This window comes from Castor canadensis, chromosome 14 (genome assembly GCF_047511655.1).
Source record: "Castor canadensis chromosome 14, mCasCan1.hap1v2, whole genome shotgun sequence".
Lineage (NCBI taxonomy): Eukaryota > Metazoa > Chordata > Mammalia > Rodentia > Castoridae > Castor > Castor canadensis.
The window spans coordinates 19,922,546-19,947,604 of record NC_133399.1 but is presented as its reverse complement, the minus strand read 5'-3'; the positions used below and the strand labels follow the sequence as shown (position 1 = coordinate 19,947,604).

Sequence of the window (25,059 nt, the reverse complement as noted above, 5' to 3'; positions counted from 1 at the left end):
TTTGGAGGAATATTTGTGTTGATTTCCACAGAGATTTAAAAGTCTGTTTTCCCCCAACCGTGTATAAGGGTTTATTTTCCCAAAATCCTTCCATTTTTTTGGATGATAGCAATTGTGGTGGGAGAGGCAGCATCCAAAATGTGGATTTGACTTATGTTTCTCTGGTGGCTAAGGTTGTTGAATAGTTTCTCATTAATTATTACTACTTCTTCAGTTATTTTTGTGTCTGTTTCTGTTCCTTATTGCTATAGATAAGATTTCAGGCACTATAGTGAATGATTGCTCAGAGTATATACCCTTTGTTATTGATTTTTAGAGGAAATGTTTTTCTCTTCTGTTTAAGTTGGACTATTGGTGTATTGTGTATATGTTGTGGTTAGTTCTTCCAACTCCTATCTTGTTTAGGAATTTTATCATAAGAACATGTTGAATTTAGTCAAAGACCATTAATGTAGCCATTGGAAATCTTGTGATTTTTATCTTGTATTTATGTGCTGTATTAAGTTTGCTGATTCATACATGCTGAACAAAACTTGTATCACTTGAATGAAGGAACTTGACCATGATGTGTTGAATGCATTTTTATTACTTTAGTTTGTAAATCAGCTTCTTCTACAACAAGAAGAAAATTGTGGTCATGAGTGTCATTTTTTATTACTCTCTGAATGTAATAATTCCACAACTATCTACAGAACAGAACAACAACCTATAGCACTGGAGAAAGTCTTGTAAGTTATTCATGTGACATAGGGTTAATGTCTAGACCATATGAAGAACTCAAAACACCCAACAAGAAAACCCAAAGTAATTTAATCAACAAATAAGTACATGATCTGAGTAGCCAGTTATCAAAAGATGTACAGATAGCTAATACACATAATGGAAAAGTACAAGATATAATTGTCCTTCCATCATAGAAATGAAAATAAAAACTGCATTGAGATTCTATTTAACCCTAGTTAGAATGGCTATCAACAATTTAAAAAAATGTTCATGAGGATTTGAAAATAGAGGAATAAATATACTTTAACAAATTGGAAAAAATAGATAAAACTGTTACATTTCTAGAAATATAGGACCCACCAAAATTAAGCTGAGAGAATACCAAAGATCTATTCAGATCAACAATAAACAGTAACATTGAAGCAGTAGCGTCTCCAAACAAATAAAAGTCTAGGACTAGTAGATTCACTCCTGCATTCTACAAAATATTTTAAGAACTAACATCAATGCTCTGCAAACTTTTCCATAAAATAGAAAGGGAAGGAACAACTAAGCCCATTATAGGTAAAAAGACAGCAGGAATAAAAAAGTATAGACCAATTTTCTTGTTGAACATAGATGCAAAATTTTCACCAAAATACTTGCAAACTGAATTCAACTATATAGTATAAACATTATTCACCACCATCAACTTGCATTCTTCCTAGGAATACAAGATTGGGTTTATATTTGCAAATTGTAAACATAGTAGAACACATAAGTATAATAAATCACATGATCATCTCAGAAGACTCAGAAAAAGCTTCTGACAAAACGTATCACCCCTTCACAGAAAAACCCTCAAGCAACTTGGAAGTGAAGGAACATACCTCAACATAATAAAGGCTATACATGAAAACCTATAGTCAACAATGTACCAAAATTGAAGAAATAAACCCTGAAATTTCTTCCTCTAAAATCATGAAAGAGATAATTGTATTCTCTGTTTCCACTCTTATTATGTACCATACTTGAATACTTAACCAGAGCAGTACAGAACAGAAGAAATATGAGGTATTCACATAGTAAAGCAGTACTTCAAATTACTCCTTCTTGCATATGACATGATCCTATACTTGAAAGACCATAAAAACTGTGCCAGAAAGTTCTTAGATCTGATAAACATTTTCAGAAAAGTAGCAGAATGCAATATCAATATTCAAAAACAAGTAGGTTATATGTTTACCAGTAATGAATATGCTGAGAAAGACTAGGAAAACAACTTCTTTCATAATAGCCTCAGAAATGCTGAAGAATAAACTGAACAAAGGAGATGAAAGATCTCTATAATAAAAAGTAGAGAGCACTAACAAAATAATTGAAGAAGGCACTAAAAGATGGAAATACCTTACATGTTCATGGTTTGGCCAGAATATTTTGAAACTGGCTACATTATCAAAATTAACATATACATTCAATGATAGTCATGAAAATTCCTATGACATTCTTTGAAGAAATAGAAAAAAATCAATCTGAAAATTCACATGGATGCACAAAGGACCCCAAATAAACAAAGCAGTACTGATCAAAAGAGCAATGTTGGAGGTATCACAAGACCTGACCTCAAGTCATACTACAGAGCCATAGTAATAAAAACAGGATGGCACTGGCACAAAAGCAGACATGAGGAGCAATGGAGTTGAATAGAGAACTCAGAAGTAAGCCCACAAACATACCATCATTTCATTCTCAAAATTAACATATATGCTGAAGAAACTTAATGTCACTTAAACATGTGATACTGGTTAAAATGAAAATTCACTTGTGAAAGACAGAAAGTAGATACTTGTCCCTAACCCTTTATGAAAAAGAATTCAGAGGGGATTCCAGGATGACAGCTAGAGGGAGGAAGCAGAAAGCATGCCTCCTATAGTGAAATCTTAGAGAGACACTGGAGACACACCTTGCAGGCAAAACCACCAAGAAGAGGCAAAACATTGACCCCTCCACATACCTCACCCCTCCACACCTCCAGACAGTGCAGAGCATCTCCACTTCACATTAAACAGAGAAACCAGGAGGGCCCCTGGTCCGCCAGTCACTCCCGCCAAGACGGCTAGGGAAGGTGTGGACAACTTGAGCTTAGTGGTACCACAGTACTCCCACAGGCAACGCTGGGCCAGAGCAGCATAGCCCCCTGGACAGACCGACCTCCACCAGGGGAAAAAAGAGAAACTGAGTAATAAGCAATAAGAACAATAAAGACACACGGGAAAGAGGGTGGAGCGCATGGAGCGCCAAAGATTGGGGGAAGGGAATCCTTCACAGAACTGTAAATAAACAAGCCAGGCTGGCAGGAGCGGGGGCATGCACCCAGCAACCAGGAGCAGGAAATCTTATGAAAGTGGTGGAGGGAGGAAAACTCCACAGGAGAGGAGTGAAGACCCACTTCCCACGTGAGCTGTATACAAACACGCAGGCTTGAGAAAGCGGGTGCAGTGTCACCTCCCAGAGTGTGCTTGGAAAGGGGAAAACTTGTTCCAGAGGCTCGCGCACAGGAGAACTCCAAGTAAACAAATCCTGCAGGGCCAGGTGAGTGCTAAGCTGACCCCTGGAATCTGCATAAATAACGGCTCCAGCAACAGCAGGCTGAAAGCAGTGGACAGGCAAGCAACAGCTGCAGATACCATTCACATACCTGTCTCCAGACTTTTTTTTTCTCTCTCCCTACCTTTGATGAGAAAACAACTGAACTACACCTGCATGCTGAAAAACTTACTGAAACTGTATTGCATTTGATCTTGGGACACTTTGTGGAGTTTTTTTGTGGGTGTGCAGTTTTGTTCAACTACAGAACAACATCTGAGGCACCATCTCCAGGACTGGAGACTGAGATGGACACCAAATTATTAAGACTGAAACTTCATTGCATTTGAACTTGGAGGGGTTTTTTTATTTTTTTATTTTCTATTTTTCATTTTGTTTTATTTATTTATATATATATTTTTTTCTTTCGTTTACTTATTTTTTATTTTTATTCTTTATCCTTTTTATTTTTTATTTTCAAACCTCTCTCTGTCTCTCAAATGCCTGTTCAGCTTACTGTCGATTAGTACACCAATGCTCCCTGTTTATACCTGTGAAATTTTCTTGTTTGATTCCTTGTTTTGTTTTCTCCTACTTGTCTGTTTATTTGTTTTTCCCTTTTCTTTAACTTCTTGCTTTCCATCTCCTCTCACCCTTCCATTCTAAATATTACCATTGTTATTATTACAAGCTAGAAAATACTTAATTGCACACAGTACAGGGAGAGTAACAACACCAAGGACAATGACAAGAAGACAGAAAAAACAGGAAACCAGTTTCCCCACAGCAAAAAATTAGTTCAGGTACCAGAGGGGAATGAAGAAAACAGATACTCAGATCCAGACTCCAACAAAATGAAGATAAACTATGCCAAAGAACCCAATGAAGCCCACAAGAATAATTTAAAAGAAGACATACTACAGGTACTCAATGAGAATTTTATAGAGACGTTACTGGATATAGTCACCCAAAATGTACAGGAGACACTCAAGAAATTCCAAGACAACAAAAATAGAGAATTTGAAAAAGCAAAAGAACAAATAAAGGAAACCACAGAAGCACTGTATAAACACCAAAGTGAAACAGAGAACATGATTAATAAACAGATAAATGAACTCAGGACAAAAATAGACAACATTAAAGAGGAAAACACCCAGGATATGGAAAACCTCAGAAAAAAGAACTAAGAGATAGCATAGATAAATGGGACTTCATAAAACTAAAAAGCTTTTGTTCATCAAAAGAAGTGGTCTCTAAACTGAAGAGAACACCCACAGAGTGAGAGAAAATATTTGCCAGCTATACATCAGACAAAGGACTGATAACCAGAATATATAGGGAACTTAAAAAACTAAATTCTCCCAAAACTAATGAACCAATAAAGAAATGGGCAAGTGAACTAAACAGAACTTTCTCAAAAGAAGAAATTCAAATGGCCAAAAAGCACATGAAAAAATGCTCACCATCTCTTGCAATAAAGGAAATGCAAATTAAAACCACTCTAAGATTCCACTTCACCCCTGTTAGAATAGCCATCATTAGCAACACCACCAACAACAGGTGTTGGCAATGATGCAAAGAAAAAGGAACCCTCTTACACTGTTGGTGGGAATGTAAACTAGTACAACCACTCTGGAAAAAAAATTTGGAGGCTATTTAAAAAGCTAAACATTGACCTACCATTTGATCCAGCAATACCACTCTGGGGGCTATACCCAATAGACTGTGACACAGGTTACTCCCAAGGCACCTGAACACCTATGTTTACTGAGGCACTATTCACAATAGCCAAGTTATGGAAACAGCCAAGATGCCCCACCACCGACGAATGGATCAAGAAAATGTGGTATCTATACACAATGGAATTTTATGCAGCCATGAAGAAGAACGAAATGTTATCATTCGCTGGTAAATGGATGGAAGTGGAGAATATCATTCTGAGCAGGGTTAGCCAGGCTCAGAAGATCAGTAATGGTATGTTTTCCCTCATATGTGGACTTCAGATCAAGGGCAATTGCAGCAAGGTGATTGGACTTTGGTTACATGATAAGGCAAGAGCACATAAGGGAGGTATGAAGTTAGGTAAGAAACCCAAAAAACATGATAGTATTTGATGTCCTCCATGCAAAGGAACTGATTCAGAAACTTTAAAGTGACAGAGGCCAATAGGAGAAGGGGACCAGGAACTAGAGAAAAGGTCAGTTCAAGAAGAATCAACTTAGAATCTAACACATATGGATATGAAAGCAATGCGAGGAATCTTCCTGTATAGCTATCCTTATCCGAACCAGCAAAAACATTTTGTCCTTCTTATTATTGTTTATACACTTTCTTCAACAAAATTAGAGATAAGGGCAGAACAGTTTCTGCCTAGAAGTGAAGGGGGTGGGGGACAGGGAGGGGCTGGGGGGAAAAGAGAGTGGGTGTGGGGTAGGGGGGGATATGACCCAAACATTATATGCACATATGAATAAATGAAAAAAATAAAGGAATTGAAGAAAATATGAAAAAATGAATGGATCTGTATATACCAATTATGAATTTGAGAAAAAAATCATGAAAACTTCCAATTTTTAATAGCCTCAAAAGGTCACAAAATACCTAAAAATAAATCTACAACTAACAATTTGAAAGGCCTGTAGAAAGTTACAAAACATTGAAGAAAGGAGCTGAAGAAGACACTAGAAATTTAAAGACCTCCCCTATTTGCAGATCAACAGAAATACTATAGTGAAAATGACTCCAGGACTGATAGAAATGTACAGATTTAATTGAAGCCCCATCAAAATTCCGATGCTATTCTTCACAAAATAGAACAAACAATCCTAAAGTTTATATGGTAGCCTAAAAGACCTGATAGCCCAAACAGTACTCAGGAAAAAGATTAATGCTGTAGGTACCACAATGTCTGATTTCCAATTATACTCAATTCATAGTAACAAAAACAGCATGATACTGGCATAAAACAAACAGTAGACTATAGAACAGAATAAAATAGGAGACACACAATCGTACCAACACAACTACAGCCATCCAACATGAGACGAAGTTGCTAAAAAGTTGATTAAAGAAAAGATAGTCTCTTCAACAAATGGTACTGGGAAAACTGCAAATCCAAGTGTAGAAAACTGAAACTATATTCAATTATATATATTCTCTCACACTGTAAAACAATCAATTTAAAATGTTTCAAAGATCTTAATCTTAGAACTGAAGCTTTGAAACTAACACAGGAAAATACTTGAAAGAAATAGTCACAGGTAACAGCTTTCTGAACAATATTCCAATTGCTCAGGAAACAAAAGCAAGAATTGACAAGTGGGATTGAATCGAATTAAAAAGTTTTTGATCATCAAGGGAAAAAGAAATTACCAGAAGAAGAGTCACCCCACAGAGTGGGATTGCTATTTGTCATCAAAGTATTTTTATCTAAAATATACAAATTGCAAAAAGTAGACAGCAAATTATCAAATAGTCCAATTAATAAATGTGCAAATAAATTGGACAGTTCTCAAAAGAAGAAGTACAAATGGCCAATAACCACAGGAAGGAATGTTCATCTTTTTTAGCCATAAACAAAGTCCATATCAAATGACCTTCGTCAGCATGGCAACTGTCAAAAACATACGCTGATGAAGATGTAGGCAAAAGGCATGCTTAGACAGTGTTGGTGGGCATGGAAATTACTGCATCCACTGAGGAGTTCATTATGAAAACTACAAATAGAACTACCCTATGATCCTTCTGTAGGACTCCTGGACATGAATGTAAGTCAGCATAGTATAGAAACACCTGAAACTGACCATGTTGTCTTGTCCAGCTCAAGGTTGTACCCTCTGAGGGAAAACACCAGGGGACATATTTATACTTCCCTACCTGCTCGTTAGGTATATTTCCAATTACTACTCCATAGCATGATCACTTCATTCCCATGGGACATTTGTCTGAATAGAAGAAATTTTTCAGCTCATCCTATGATCCCAAGAGAACTGGTTAACAATGAAGTGAATCCAGTCTTTATGGGCTTTCCATGAACCTTCCTGCCTTCTTAAATTGTAACATCCCTAGTGTTTTGCCCAATCCTTACTTCCAATCATCTCCAGAGTCTGAGGCACCTGCCTTTGCTACATTCCATGGAGTTTAAAATCTCATTGCATAGACAGGGCACAGCTCTTGACAGATTCAGAAAATTCCCATTCCCTGTTCATTGAGGGAGACAACCGTATTCATTTGTAAAACCATGGGATGTTAACACAACCCTTATGTTTCTTTAAATAAATATTTATACTTCCTGGAATGACTAAGTATAACTCATCTATATGTGCTTTATCACACGTACCTAGGAGATACGATTTTTGTGGTGAAGACACCAAATATCAATTCAAGTATTTTCCCAGAACAGAATATATCGGTAATTAGTCATCACATTGTGGAGTAGATTTCTTGAACTTATTCCTCGTTATCTATTTGTTATTTGTATCCTTTGGCCAACATCTCACCTCTTTTCAAGCAACTCAGTCCATAACAACCATAACGACCATCACTCTTCTCTTAATTAATATCTTTTAAACCAAAGTTGTGAGTTGTAGATGTTAGGTCATGTGACATTTATCTTTCTCTGTCTGGCTTATTTCACTTAAATAATGCCCTCTGACAATATCTATGCGGTCTCAAGTGATAGTTCATCTGTTTTATGACAGTATCTCAATTCATTATCACATTATCCATTCACCCATTAATGGACAATTGGTAGATTTCCTATCTTGGCTATTTTGAGTAATCTTGCAGTGAATATGAAAGTTCACGTGTCTTTTGAGATAGCAATGTCATGTCCTTTGTTTATATACCGAGTTGTGGGTGTACTGGGCCACACTGTAACTTAATTACTGAGCACCATGGTCCTGTGTTAGAGTCATGTGGAGGCATGTAGAAGCTTCTCCACCCACAGTGCTCCCATGCAACTCAGTTCTGATTTTAGGTTGTCAGATATTACACACAATAGCTCAGTTTCTGTCTGAAACTTTACAGTGGATTCTTATGTACTTCCTTCATGATAGAAACTCATTTATGTACCTTGGGTCTTTGTACATAAACTTGGGAAAACTTACTTAAGTATGCAGATTATGTGTGAACTAAGTGATCATTGAAACTTGGAGAAAATTTATTGTAGTATAATGACTGTTCAAGATGACAGTGAAATATCACCGTCACCTTGCCCCTCATTTTCTATGTTTACTATTAAACTACAAATATTTGCTATTGGGAGACATCATTCTGATGGGGAAGGCCCAGGTAGCACAGTGCCTGGAGTCCACTAAGCTGTATAGACCTCTTGGGTACCTTTTCTGAGTCATGGAGACTCCAGATGGTTACATTAATTCCTTGTAGACTCTTTCAAACAGTTTTTACTCTGGTGTCCTGTTGTATCTATCTATAAAAGTGATAGTTCTTGGTCCATTAAATCCTGTTCCTTTCATCCTCCATGCTAGAAGTCAACAGAAGTATGAAATGCTTGCATGTCTTTTCCAAAACTCTGTTATGTAAAATGAATATACCTAATGTTCTACAGCAGTGTATGGACCTCACAATAGCCTATCATATTATTTATGAGTAATTAAAGTGAGAAGTTTGAAAGCTTCAAACAAAAAGAAATGAAATATTAACTATTAATCAGTAGTTAATACTGTTTGATCAGTACACATTGTGTACATGTACTTAAAGAACTATCATACGGTACCCACATTTATATGAAAATTTTTGTGTTAATGAAAAAATGTGAAAGTTGGAAATGTTAACTACTATGTTATTACAAATTTATTCTGTAGGATTATACCCTGTATCCATAAATTTATGCATGTAGCATGATAATTTATTAAAAACTAAAACTTCAGGCTTACATACAGTTTTAAATGTAGCCATGGTCACTCCCTTCTTTTCAACAATAATTTATTTAAAAAAATCTATAAGAATGATACTAAGAACAATTATGCATCTGTACTCCAATGTACAGATGATTCTGTCAATAAACACTTTGTAAGCTGGAAATGTCGTGCACATATCATGAATTCAATCCGTGGAATCTGCAAACACCATAGATTAGCAGCACTGTGGTCTGTTAAGAATTGGTTTTCACCCTGGGGAGCATGTGGCTGACTTGGAGCTTAGTTACTGTCCAACATTGTGCCATGTATCACTGGCCCAGAAAATAAAAAACTCAAATATTCAAAATAAGGTTTTCAATGAATACCTTGATGTATCATCAAAAAGTCTAAAAATCATATACTTGTATTACTTACTTCATAAACTCAAATATTTTTATTTAAAATTTTGAACTAGAGAAGAAAGGATAGTTTAACATGCGGTACATTTGAGACTCAACAAAGGCAGTGCTAAGAGAGATGTTTAGAGTTATTAATGCCTACAGCAAAAATTCAGAATGATCTGAAATAAGTAATTCAGCAATTCACATCAAGCTGCTAGAAAACCAAGAGCAAACCAAACTCCAAAGAATATATGGAAATAAATAATAAAGACTGTGGGAGAGATAAATGAAATGAAGAATAAAAGAACAATATAAAGAATTAATGGAAGAAAAATTTAGTTCTTCAAAAGGATAATAAGATTGACAAATCCTGAGCCCAACTAACCAAAGACAGAGAGAGAAATCTCAATAAAATTAAAGGTGGGAAACTAACTATCATAATACAAACCAATGAAATTCATAGGATTACTATAGCTTTGTTTGAAAATTTATATTCTAATAATCTGAAAAATCTAGACGACATGGATAAATTTCTAGGTACATATGACCTGCGAAAATTGAACCAGTAGGTATTTTGTGTTTTCTGTTTTACTTTTGTTTGTCTATTTTTTTGATGGTACTGGGTGGCTCTGGGGCTTGATCTCAGGGCCTCACACTTGCCTGGCTTGCATTCTACGACTTGAGTGGCTCAACAAGTCTGTGTATTTTCTGCTATGGATGTTCAGTCTATGTGAGATCACCAAAACTCAATAATTCATTTTGTGTTCTGAGAAACTTTCTTTTGTTCTTTTATGATTGTGCTAGTTCTCCCGGGGACAGGGTTGGAATAAGAATGCATCCAGAATACATACAGTGACGTTGTTTCACAGCCTCTGAAGGACCACCACAACACATTAGACCTCCCACACCTTAAGCTCATTTAATGTGTCTCCCACCCTCTCCCCTTCTCTCCCTTTCTTTCTCTCTCTCTCTCTCTCTCCATTATTCCTCTTTCTTTATTCCTCTTGTTTTCCCTATTCCCACTGAGAATTTTTGTGATCTTTCCTTTGCTCTGGTAGATATTTCTTTAAACAAAGTAGAAAATTTCCATAGCATAGGATAGCCACACATTTAAATGTGGTTGGGCAATTTACAATGTGGAATTTCTATGTTTCATTCATACATCCATCTGAATAAACAAAATTGGATACACAGAGCAAGCTTGCTATCTCTTCATTTCCAATAGTAGAACTGGGGGTGAGAGTAACATGGAACAAACCACAGCATGTAACATTTTTCAAGTGGGGTATGTGTCTTTGTGCTTGTAATTAGGAGTGAGAGTAAGTTTAGGAGAATGGGGTTTTGTCTCAAAATATCGCAAAATGTAACCCATACTATTGAAGCCAGACAATAAGAAAACAAATGAATAGGGATGCATTTTCAGTTTACAAGGCATCTTTGGAGCCAACTTAAAATAAAAATACAAGTACATCTGCACACACTGACTCCTTGTGTCTGGACACTTCAACATCAGTTAATACATTTATATTTCATTGTTCTCCATCACTGTCTCTTGTCACTTTCCTTGCTCATCCTTGTAGTCACACTGGCTTCCTCTTGCCCTTGAACATTTGAGTTAGGCAATGTTCTGAGGGGGTTTATACATAGCACTCATCCTGCCAGGCACAAACAAAGATGAATTTTGGGGTTCCTCCTTGCCTTCCTGGAGACTTTTTTTAAGTGTCACCTTTCTGCTGGCTTTGCCTGATAATCCAGTAAAACTAACACCTGTGAACTTCTCCTTTATATTTCTTTTATGTTTTGATAGGGCCTGTCACCATCTGTCATAACATTTGATAATTTGCTTACCTAGGTAAATATTCTTTTTTTTCTGGTATTGCTATACCACTAGAATCACACCTCCAACATGTATTCTTGAGTTATTTTTTCAGGTAGGTCTTGCATTTTTTTCTAGTGGCAGCCTGGACCATGTTCCTCCTACTTTACCACCATGCTTAGCTGGTAGGATAAGCACATTCCACCATAGCCTCATTTTTTGAGATGGGGCTCTTGCTAACTTTTTCCTGCACTAGCCTCGAAACAGGATCCTTCTGATCTCCATATGTCTAGCAGCTAGAATTATATGCAGGAGTGACTACACCCAACCCTTTTTGAATTTTGTTTCATTTGATTATTTTTTCTCACTTATTATATTGCAGGAAGATTTGATTTTTTGCACAAATAAGTTTTTTCTTGCACTGTGCTAGCTACATTTATCAGAAAATTGTATTTGTCCAATGCATAAGATTAGTGTTTATAGTTTTTTAGTACATTACATCTTGGAAAAAGGCAGAGAGGAGGTAGGAATTCTAAATCAGAGCTTGTAAGGGGGGATAACTTATCCAGGAGTAGATGCATATGCAAAACCTAGGAATTCAAGTCTTGACTATAGAATACACATTACAGGATTTCTGTCAGGTTGATTTTGCATAATTGGGTCATGTTCTTTTTTCTCCCTTTTTTTTGTTAGCCACATCATCCATAGGGGGTCAGAGGATGACATGCAAATTTCAGAATTCTTACTTCTAGGGATTTCTGAGGACCCCAGTTTGCAACCCATTCTTTTGGGGCTGTTCCTGTCAATGTACCTAATCACAACACTTGGGAACTAGCTCATCATCCTGGACATGATCTCAGACTCCCACCTGCACACACCCATGTTCTTCTTCCTCTCTAACCTGTCTTTTGTGGACATCTGTTTAACCTCCACTACCATCCCAAAGAAGCTGGTAAACATCCAGACAGAGATCAAAGTGCAAGTACATTTCTTCATACCATTTATAAAGTTGGACTTCCTTCTACTAACTGTGATGGTCTATGACCACTTTGTGGCCATTTGTCAAATCCTGCATTACACAGTCATCATGAACCCCCAATTCTGCTGCTGGTGGTTCTGGTGTCCTGGGTAATGAGTCACCTTGCAAAGCTGCAAAGCTTAATGGTGTTGTGACTGTCCTTTTGTGCACACTCAGAAATCACACAACTTTTGTGTGAACTGAATCAGGTAATCCACAGTGCCTGTCCTCAGACTTTTCTTAATGATATGGACACATATTTCTAGCTCTGTTGCCGGCTGGTGGTCCAGTTGCTGCCATCCTTTACTTCCACTCCAAGGTATTTTCCTCCATCCATGCAATTTCTTCAGCTCAGGGGAAATACAAAGTATTTTCTACCTGTGCATCTCACCTCTCAGTTGTATCCTTATTTTATTGCTCAGGCCTAGGTATCTACCTTAGTTCTACTTCGACAGAATATTCACACTCAACTGCAATAGCTTCAGTGATGTTTTATGCAGTCACTTCTATGTTACATGGCTTCATCTATAGTTTGAGGAATAAAGATAGCAAGAGTGTTTTTTAAAAAAATTTTGATATGGAATCTCTTAAAGATCCAATTGAACTGAGACTGAAGAACTGTCCATGATTGTTAGACTCAGGTCTTCTGGGTCAGACCTGGGAATCTTTGATCACATAGTGAATGTTGAACCTTTTCATTTTATTTTTTGCTGGAGTTTCTGTATCTGTGATTTCAGCTTCTCTGTAAACTTCAAATGCAGGGACCTTTCCAAGCTCTGGGACTTCTAGTGTTTGCTACATTTCTATCCCAATAAACTCTCCTGCCTCACCCACACACAAAGAAGTTCAAATATAAAACACACTTTATTAAAATTTCTGCTCTCCATAACATCAAATCATCTCCATTTCATCATTTTCCAATTTTCCCAAATGTTTTTCAATCTTTGAGTTAAAAATATTTGGAAATTCCTATTGATTATATAGGACATAGTTTTAGGAATTATTTCATCTTAAATGACCAGTAATACACTAAATAAATTTTCATTTCTTTTTAAAATTTATCACATCCTGTACTTCTATGGGGAAAATGCATTTGGGCATTCAAAGCTGTTTATAGGATTTTGCACTAAAAGAAAATCAGATAATAGAATTTTTTACCTTAACTCCTTAACTTCCCTTCCTGATTATGTATATTTTAACATAATAGAGTGTCTTCTAGCTTCTAATTGTTTTTTTTTACCCAATCCATTTTGCCCCCTATACTCAAAGACAAAGAAGCCCCACAGAGTTATCTTCATCCCATCTTTCCAATTTGGATATTATCATCCTCAACTCAGCATTACTGAAATGATAAAAATATATATATACAAATTATGGAAGGATTGGTGGTTCTCAGCAATCAGGCACTGGGAAGGGAGGGGGTTGATTTGATTGAACCTTTCTCGATTGTATTAAATTGTATTTTCTTTCATTTTAGATTACTGTGTATTAATGATACAAATGAAGGAGGTTTTGTGTGGTCTTTCCACACTTGTGAACAATGTGCACTGATCAAGTTCAGTCTCCCTTTATGCAAAAGCTCCCCATACCTTCCCACCTTCTTATAATCACTACTATACATTCAGATAACCTTTCAGGTATTTCAACAAATAAGAGAACGAACATATAGTGCTTGTCTTTTGTGCATCTGGTACATCTCACCTAGTAAAATAGCACTCATTTCCGTCAGTGTTGTAACGAATGACATGACTCTATTCTTCCTTGTGTCTGTATAATATTACATTGTGTATTTGTGTATATACACCACGTTCTCATTCACCAATGTTTAACTCACTTTGTGACCATCACTATGTTTATTGTTGTCCTATATATTGTGAATAGTGCCACAATAATATCATTTCATTGTTACCACTGTTAATACTCTAGATGTGTTCACAATAATACACATACCAAGAGATATCACTTGTACATAAAGAAAAATAAAAGTCATTTGCAGGAAAATGGGTCATCACACAGTGAAATAAGCCAAACTGAAATGGTCAAATGTCACATGTTTTGCTCATCTGTGAAACCCAGATCTAAAATGATGATGGTGGTGATTATTACTAGGATTATTATGATAGCAGTGATGATGCTAGGACATGAATTTATATGGATGAAAGTCTGGGTGGATCATCTGGAGAGGGATGGGCAAAAGGAAAGGATACTGGGCGATGAAGAGAATGGAAGTACACTATATGTACAGATGAGGACAGCATAATGAAACCCAGAAAACACTGTTTGAGAGAAAAGGGAAGAGTGAGGGGGGAATAAGAACATAATGGAAGGGATGAACTTCTCCAAGTTAAACTGTATACATGTTTGGAATTACCATAATGAAACCACTTTGTATTATTAATGTATGATAAATCATAAGTAAAATAGAAAATTGAAGAACATACTAAGTGTGATATTATATCACAATTTTGCTCAATGTTACTAATGTGAAACCAGACATTAAACAAGGATGTCTCAGACTTCTTTCTTTATAATCCATATTAGTCTGCAATTTTCTCAAAATGAATACTATAATTAAAATTATGAATGAGAATGGTGAAAGTTTTCAGAGCATGCAGTTTTTAAGCAGTTCAAAATTTGATGTTTCCCTTTTCTTCTACTCACAATTCCTCCCACATAATCACATAACATCTCCATATTAATCAATATTTTAAATTTTTATTGCTGTGACAAGTGTGTAAGAGCCAACTTAAATGAGCAGATATTTTGTCTCATGGTTTTGGAGGTTTCATTTCACTGTCAGTGGGTCCCATTGTTTCTGTTCCTTTGTAATGGAGGGATGGGCAGCAGAGTTGCTCACCTCATCACAGGAAGCAGAATGGGAAGAGGAAGATGCCTCCTCCCAGAGTTTTTTAGGTTAATGTAGGAAGCTGGATAATGAAATAAACAAAATGTAAAGAAGAAAAAAGGAAGTCATTTGAATTTTCATGCTTATGAACCTATATGCTGTGGACAGGATGAGAGTGACAGTAGTATGGAGGGAAATTTTATCTAAAAATGAGGAAATTGCAAACATCTTAGACTTGTTCCCTTTAACACAAACATGCAACTTTCACACAGTTTTGGTCCTCTAGGAGTCCTGACACTCACTTGTTCAAACGCCAACATCAATATATTATATTGTACTCTGTGACCATTATCCCAGTTGTTTCCCCTTTGCCTGGGACAGCATTTCTTTAAAAAACAGAAAGAAAGATATTTGTCTGGGATTCTCTTCTATTATTCTAAGATTATGTCATTTATCCAAGAGTATTTAATCTGCTTGGGACAAGCTAAAGAATTTCCCACTTGTGACTCTCACCTCTTCTTGGTCTCTTTGTAAAATGGCACTGCTGTGTTAGTCAGTTTTTCATTACCATCACAAATACCTGACAGAACCAACTTATAAAGAGTAGAGATTTAGTTTGATTTGCTATTTTGGAGGTTACAGACTTCCATTGTTTTGTTCCTCTGGAGAGGCTACACATCATGGAGGATGGATAGCACATGTTGGAGAAACATGGCTCAGGTCATGGGAATGATGTGTACAGGAATAGGAAGATACTGGGATCCCAAAATCCCCTTTATGGATATGGCCCCAATTGAGACAGGTTACAGGGACTGCCCTCTCTCTGGGGACTGGGGCATGAGTTATGCATTGTTAGAGCACTAATAAATGCTGTCAAGCACACCAAATACTAATGACAAGTCTTTGGTATACTCATCTTTTTAAATGTTTTTATTTCTACAAACATGTTAAGATGTTGGGGGCTGGAGAATTTTGCCTACATAATTGATAGCTTCAAGGAGCTCTCCTGTGCCTTGAGCAAAGGACTGAGTCTGCCTTGAGTCAGGAGTATTGCCCTCATGTCAACCCTGGTTGCTTCCAACACTTCATGGAGAACTTGAGATACTTCAGGAAACCACAGTTGCTTACTACCAAAGCAAATCTCTGACTTCTGAAAACAGTGTTCTAGCCATGATTATTTCAAATAGCATATTCCATACATTTTACCATCAATACCCTCTATGAACTCTAGATGAACTTGAAGCCATTTTCACTCAGGACATAAAGGAAGCACTTCCCCAATAGCCAATTAAAATGATGGTGACTGGTGAAAACTCAGTCCTTTGTTTGCAGAGAGGACTGATGTGATTCATGCAGACCCCATTTCACACCCTTTTTCTAGCTATATAACCAGGCTGTTTGGCTCATTTAGTTGATACAGCCTTCTGTACTGGCCCCTGGTAATGTAACATCACATCTAATAAGAGGCTTACTTGAATGGTCTTTTTTTGCCTACTTTCAAAATTCATCATTAGTAGAGTACACTAAGCTGGTAAAACAAAGTGAAAAGAAGAGGATTCATGGAAGATGCAGAGTTAGAGAAGGCAGCAGGAAAACAGATTGTAGTAGCCACCTTCACAGGATTGGCAGCAGAACATGTGGCACCAGAATTGGTGATACCAGAAGATGCAGGAATAGATGGAAATGCAGACAGAGATGGCTATATAGGCAGAATCAGAGGTGACTACAAGTGGCAGAAGGGACAGTGTCACAGTGACCGCACCAGGGATGATAGTGATGGTAGTGCTGCAAAGCAGATAAAGAGTTTGAGGAGCCAGGGCAATAACCATGGGGGAGCAGAAATGGCAGAAACAACAGGGATGGTGGACATAGAGAGAAATGAAAGACATGGAAGAGAGATGAGGCTGTGTAGTGCCAGAGAAGAGAAACTGCAAGTCTTTGTTACTGGAAGTGATACAGAGAGATGTTAAGCTTAACTAAACTAAATTAATCTCAAGGGTTGAGGTTATGATACACTATGGGCTCAAGAACTGTAACAACAGCTTGTGGTTAAGCAATGAGGATTCTGAGTCTGCATGCCAGAGAGCTGTAACACCATAACTCATGGTAGAGCTGTAACACAGCACGTGCTACATACTACTGCTTGCTGTAGTCTGCTGACATATTTCACTGCCACAAGAAGTAGAGGATTACAAAAACCACCAAGAAAACAATCTATCAGAAGAATTTAAAAATGTAAACGTGTACATCCAATTTCAAAAAGCAAATACTGCAGGGGATAAAAGCATAGATAGACCACAAAAATAAGAGCACAGGGACATTTTTATTTTAAAAAATTTATTCTACTTTTGTATTAGCATTCGTTAATAACACCAGAGGATTCCATTGTGATAATTCTACCCATGTGCACACTATAATTTGAACAACTTGACCCTTCCACTATATTCCCATTTCCTCCCTCTGTACACCTCCATTTTCAAACAACGTTTTGGGGGGTTTCATTATTTTATCTTCACACATATATATGTAACAAACTTTGATCTCCTTCATGGTGGGAACATATAATTCATCTAGTCCAAAAAATTAATAAGTAAATATCAGAAGTAAACTACAGATAATATAGGCTTAACAGGCATCTACAGAATATTTTCCCAAACAGCTGCAGAATACTCATTCTTCTCAGTAGCCCATAAAATTTTCTTCAAAATGGATCATATTTTAGGACACTCAACAAGCTAACAAATACAGGAAAATTGAAAAAAACTCTGCAGTTTATTGTACAACAATTGTACAAAACCATAAATTCATAAGACAAGTTTCAAAAATTTTCAAACCCATGAAGACTGAATAAGTCACTTTTTGAATGCTTGGTTGGTCCTTACAAAATAAAGGGGGAAAGTGAAGGGTTGGGAAGAGAGAGGGAGGGAGTGAAAGGCAGCAGAGAGACATGGCCCAAACAATGTATGCTCATACAAATAAATGAATAAATAAACCAAAAAATAAATAAAATTGATCCTAAACTGAAATGAAAATGATAACAAAACTGCCATAAACATTGAGATATCATAAAGTCAGGGCTAAGTGGAAAAATTATAACTATAAGTGCCTTTGTTAAAAATAATCAGACATCTAAAATAAATAACCTTATGATACCCCTAAAAGTCTTACCAAAAAACAAGAATAAACCAAACGTAAAATTAGGAGGCATAAAGAAATAATATAAATCAGGCCAGAAATTAATGAAATGGAAACTAAAAGAAGAATACAAACAATCAAGAATATAAAAGTTAGTTCTTTGAAAAGATAAAGAAGATTGAGAAATCCTTAGCCAAACTAACCAAAAGAAATTAAGAAGATTGTACATGAGAAAATTATTATCACAACAAATATTCATGAAATTCAGAAGACCATGAGGACATACTTCAAAAAATTATATTCTAGTAAAATAGAAAATCTAGGAAAAAAGGAATAAATTTCTAAATGCCTATGGCCTGTCAAAATTAAACCATGAGCATATTAACCACATAACCACATCCATTAGAAACAATGAAATTGAAATGGCAATAAAGATTCCCCCAACAAAGAAAAGCCCAAGAGCACAGGATTCACTGCTGAATTCTACCAGGCCATTAAAGAAAAACTGACACAAATTATCCTCAAACTTTTCCATGAAAAATAAAAGAAAGTACCAAACTCATTTTATGAAGAAATTAGAATGACTATAACCCAAAATAATAAAGCCTTATATGATAAAATGGGGAAAATGTGAAACTATTTACTCTAAAATCAGGAATGAGACAAGGATATACACTTTTATTCAGTGCAGAGCTTGAATTTTTAACCAAAACAATAAGAGAAAGAAATAAAAAGGGTACAAACAGGAAAGAAAGAAGTCAAATTATCCCTATTTGCAGATGATATTGCCCTATATTTAAATATCCTACAGACTCCACCAAAGACTCCAAGATCTGATAAACACATTGGCACAATAGCAGGATACAAAATCAACATGCAAAAATAAGTACATTTTCTATATGATAGTAATAAACAGGCTGAGAAAAAAAGCAGAAAAATGCCATTCATATGAGTCTCAAAATCAAACCCTTAGAAATAAACTTAACAAAGGAGATGATATAATTCCACAATGAACATTGTGATACCTTGAAGAAAGAAACTGATGAAAAGACTAGAAGAAAAGACATAACATGTTCATGGATCAGCAGAATTAATATTGTGAAAATGACTTATCACCAAAATAAATCTATTGATTGAATGCAGTCTCCATGAAAAATTATGCAGCATCTTCACAGAATTATAAAAATCAATACAAAGAACCATATGCAAGCAAAAAAGACTCCCAAATATCCAAAGCAGTCCTGAATAAAAATAGCAAAAATGGATGTATCACAATATTGTGATATCTGCAGTAAAGTGTGACTTCAAATTAATCTGTAGAACCAGGTAACTAAAACAATATGGTTGTGGGACAAAAAGGACATGATAAGCAATGAAATAGAGCATAATATCTAATAATGATACATACAGCTATAGCCATCTCATTTTAGACAAAGGTGCTAAAAGCATACATTGAAGACATGATAGCCTCTTCAACAAATGGTGTGGGAAAAACTGGTTATTCACACATACATGACAGGAAGTTGACATCTATCTCACCCTGTGTACAAAAACTAATGCAAAATGGTCAAAAATCTAAATGTAAGGCTTGAAATTCTGAAAGTACTATGGGAAAGCATAGGAAAAACACTTGAAAATACAGGCATAGACAATCCTTTTTGAAGAGGATTCTAATTGGTCAGGAAATAACAGCAAGAACTGACAAATAGGTTTTATCAAATTAAAAAGCTTCTGCAGAGGAAATAATTGGCAGAGTGAAAAGACACCTTGAGATGGCTCAAACAATGTACGCACACATGAATAAATGAATAAATAAACCAAAAAAGAATGGGAGAAAGTCTTCACAAACTACTCTTTAGATAAGGACTGATATCTAGAAATTAAACATCAAAAGAACAAAAATTCAATCAATAACTGAACAAATGATTTGGACAGTTTTCAGAAGAAGAAACAAAAAATGACCAATAAACAGAAGAAATGTTCAGCATCCCTAGTCATAAAGGAAATGCACATCAAAGTGACACTAAGATTCCTTCTCACTCCAATCAGAACGGCAATCATCAAGAAAACAAACAATGCTGGTGGGGTTGTAGGGAAAAGAAATTCATACAATATTGGTGAAAATGCAACTTACTGCAACCACCACTCTAAATATCAGTATGGGGCTTCATCAAAAACATAAAAACAATAATCCTACAATAGATCCTGCTCTATCAGTCCTGGCCATAAGAGTGTAAGTCAACCTAAAATGGAGATATCTGCACACCCATGTTTGTTTCAGCACTACTCACAATAGCCAAGCTGTGGAATTAGCTTTGGTGCCCATCAATGAATAGATGGAAAAAGAAAATGTGGTATATATACACCATGGTGTATTAGCCAGCCATGAAAAGAATGAGTTTATATTATTTACAGAAAAAATGGAGATTTAGAGAGATAAAATTTGCATGTTTTCTCTTATAATTGTAAGAGTAATAGAGACTTCAAAGTGACACAAATGCAAAAGTGAGACAATTTAGTGGAACTGTATGGAAGGCTTGGGCGTAAGGAAAGAGATAATGTGTAAATATTATAAGAATTGTTTGTATTCATGCATGAAAAAAAGAATATTGAACCCTACTAAAACTGTAAAATAAAAGGGGAAAGGAAACTATGAAAGTAATGAGAGGATGTATTTCATCAAAGAAAATTACATGAATGTGTGGAAATACAAAAATTAAATATCTTTTTGCAATTAATATATTCTAATAAAACTATGAAAAAGCAAAAAAAATCTGACATATTTGAGAAGAAAATAAAATACAGCAATGAGGTTAACTAACCATGGGTGCCTTGCCTTCAACTATGTTCATTCTTATTCTTTAATGCAAGTCCCATATAAAGAAATGTGACAAATTAGAAGACTTTTATAGGAGAACAGCCAGAAAGATACAGAAAAATTCCATAGAAGCCTGAAGGAGAAAGTCGATATTTTCTTTATTTTTTCTAAGTAATTGTGGACTTGGAAGTCATAAAAATCTGTCTGCAAATGAAAATGATGCCGGTACAATTCTTTTCATCATTTCAAGTTGTCTCTCTCTTGATCCTTGGGTTCCATGGGGACTTCTGCTTCTCTTCAACCTTCATATTAATGACATCTGTGCTGGAACTTACGTCTCAAATGTCCTTCCCTTTTCCACTTTCTGTGTCTTTGTTTCTATTTGCATTTCCAACACTCTTTCCTTGAATAGGAAACATTTACAATATTCTTCCGTGTTCCAGGAAATACAAGTACCATGATGGAGAATTTATGAACATGCAAAATGCAAATACATTAAAAACACAAGCAATCTGCTTGATGGATGGCAGAGTTGACCAACCATATTGTGAGTGTTAATTGTGGTCTCTGGTCTGTTTTTGTAAATAAAATTATATTGGCATACCAGAATGAGGTGTCTACAACTGCTTTCTTGCCACAATGGCAGATTTGATGTACATGAAGTTCCTGGAATCAGGAGGGGTGACAGAAATATCTCAATATTTTCTGTAAGGCAATCATTCAGCTGCTGAGGATGGATGTTGTGGAGTCATCCTCCAAAATTTGAGGTGGAATTTGGATTTTAATGAACTTTGGCAATACAGGACTGTGGGATTTATAATGTGCCTGAAAAAGCAAGTAGGGACATTTCTGCTGTTTTGTAATCCTTCATCAGATACATGACAAATCCAGGCCAGACAGTTGGAAGAGTGAACATGTGGAGGAGAAGCCCCTGTCCCAGATTCACTGTAGATGAGCCAGTGTTCAGAGCACTTGAGGAAGTCTGGAGAGTCTCAGCAAAGCTTATACAGGTGACCCACAGCTGACTGCAGATGCAGTAGGGTGTCACTACAACGTGAGTAGTAGCTCAAAGTAACCGCCTCATGTACAGTGTCTTTGATAATAAAGGCAATGTATTAAATGTCTTGATTTTAGGATGCTTCTTAGTCACCAAAACTAACATATTAACTAATAGAAATGAAACTTAGGCTAATTATGATAATTTGATATTTTATATTTTGGGCATTTGATGTTATATCTAAAGACATCATTCACAATTACTCTTTTAGTCAAGTTTATTTGATACAAATAAACTGAAAATTACTATGTGGAGATTACATTTCGGGCAAAAAAAACAGGGGTATTTATATAAGCTCATGGCACCAATTTGCAAGAATGAGAAGAATTTCAAGTGCCCTGTATGCTATGTCTTGATGAAGATCAAAGTTATTCCTGAGCATAAGGATGGTACATAATGGATGATTTGGGTTTTATTTTTTCATTATCCTGCTGGTGTATATTGCAGCACTCAGAAATGAGTGGAAATTTTATTTACAACAATGAAAGAATTTATATTTGCTAGTAGCAGTGGAAGTTTCCAAGCAGAACCAAACATGTAATTCACATGTAATTCAACAATAAAAAGTAACACATGCCATGCTATCCTTAGTGAATAAACCCTTGCACATGGACAGTAACATTCCATCTTTCATTAATGATAATTACAATGTCCAAAGAAATGTTTGCAAATTAATACAATATAAAATGAAGACATTTACTCATCATATTTTAGTTTTTCTCTGATTCTGAGGTCCAATTAAACAAGCTATTATTTCTAATTAGTCTTCTTGTTTAGAATTCACTTGTAGTCATGAATTTGATCATTACTTTTTTCTGGTGATTATAGCAGGAACTGTGCACATCAAGATGAAGAAGAAAACAAAACTCCAATCATGAGAATCTAACTATCAGTTATAACACTCACTGGTTGTTCAAAACTTGCATTAATTAGTAGAGCACTTAATGTAATGATTTATGATGGACCCACAAGTGCAAAAACCTTGGTCTCAGACTTTCATTATAGATAAAATCATATATTGAGCCTTTATTGTCAAGTATAGTTTTTTCCAGTAGGTGGTATAGACAATATGATTGTGTTTTATATTAATAATAAAAAACAACTGCTTTAAGATTTGAGAAGAAATTATACTTAAGAAACTGATGTTGTCCCAAGGGATAAAAGGGAATTGCTCATATTTCTAATCCAAGTTATAAGTAACTTTTTTGAAAAATAAAATAAAATAAAAGACTCTTACTAAATGACAGAGAGAGAAGAATACCTAACTACATGGCTATGTTTGTTAAGCATCATTTAAAATAGTTTTATCATTAGCATATATTAAGAATATGAGGAAGTGTCATTGTGGTAATTCCAAACGTACATACATACATACATACAGCGGATGTTGACAAGTTCATCTTCTCCATTACTTTCCCTCCACAGCTTTTCAAACAGTGTTTTGTGGGTTTCTTTATGAATCCTTATTTTTTGAAAGCTGAAATAAAATTCAGAATTAAGTAAAAGAATGTTTTACTTCCACAACTTGACCAAAATATTGTATTTTATCACTCTGAGGTTTGGAGCTTAAGATCAATAGTGCTATTTTAGTCCTGGAAAAATGGGTGCTTTTATACAGTATTTCTTAATGGGTCTTCTCATAGCCCTTTTGATGTCCTTATTCCTCAGACTGTAGATGAATGGGTTCAGCATGGGAGTGACCACGGTGTACATCACTCAGGCTGTGGCACTTGAGTGTGAATTTTGGGACGCAGCAAAACTGAGGTACACTCCCAGGAGTGTGCAATAAAATAAGGACACAACTGAGAGGTGAGACGCACGGGTGGAAAATGCCTTATACCCCCTGAGCTGATGAGATTGCACGGATGGAGGAAAGTATCCTACAGTAAGAGTAAAGAACGCCAGTGAGAGGACCAGCACTAAGCAATGTAGTTGCAAAATTAATCATGACATTATTAACAAATATGTCAGAACAGGCAAGGTGAACCGCCTGGTTAAGTTTGCAGAAAAAGTGGGAGATTTCCACATCTGCGCAGAAAGACAGCCGAAGAACCATGAAACTGTGTAACAAAGAATTCAGGAGACTAATTATCCAGGACACCAACACCAGGAATCCACAGATATGGGAATTCATGATGACTGTGTAGTGCAGGGGGTGACAGATGGCTACAAAGTGGTCATAGGCCATCACAGCCAGATGGAAGTTGTCCAGCACAACAAATAATGTGAAAAATAAATTTGGGTTATGCAGCCTTCATAAGTTATGTCCTTGCTCTGTGTCTGGATGTTCACCAGCATCTTTGGGACAGTGGTGGAGGTGAAGCAGATGTCCACAAAGGACAGGTTGGAGAGGAAGAAGTACATAGGTGTGTGCAGGTGAGTATCTGAGATAGTAGCCAGGATGATGTGCAGGTTCCCAAGCACAGTGACCAGGTACATAGAGAGGAAAATTCCATATATTAGGAGCTGCAGTTCTGGGTCTTCTGAAAATCCTAGAAGAAGAAATTCTGAAGTTCTAGCATTATTTCCTTGTTCCATGTGGTTGATTTTCCTAGCAGAAGTGAGGAATTTATCATTATTACTTTTTGCATTTGGTACATTATAGGACGTCCTTTTTCATATATGAGTTTGCAGCTCTCTCTCTGAAAACAAAAGGTTGTCATACAAAATATCACATAGGAATAGTTGCTATGAAGATAAAGAAGTAAAAACAAAGTGGGAAGTAGGTGCTGTTTTCAATGGGGTCCAGACAAGACAGGTAAACAACAGGATATCTGAACAGAGACTTTCAAGGAAGATGGAATTGGATCCACAAGGATA

At 36.0% G+C, this 25,059-nt stretch overlaps 2 pseudogenes; one reads left to right on the top strand and one right to left on the bottom strand.

Annotated features, from left to right (window-relative positions):
• The first annotated feature begins 12,216 nt into the window (after nt 1-12,216).
• LOC109678338 (olfactory receptor 7A10-like) lies at nt 12,217-12,949 on the top strand (annotated as a pseudogene).
• Nucleotides 12,950-23,820: 10,871 nt separating this feature from the next.
• LOC109678336 (putative olfactory receptor 7A2) lies at nt 23,821-24,777 on the bottom strand (annotated as a pseudogene).
• Nucleotides 24,778-25,059: the final 282 nt, after the last annotated feature.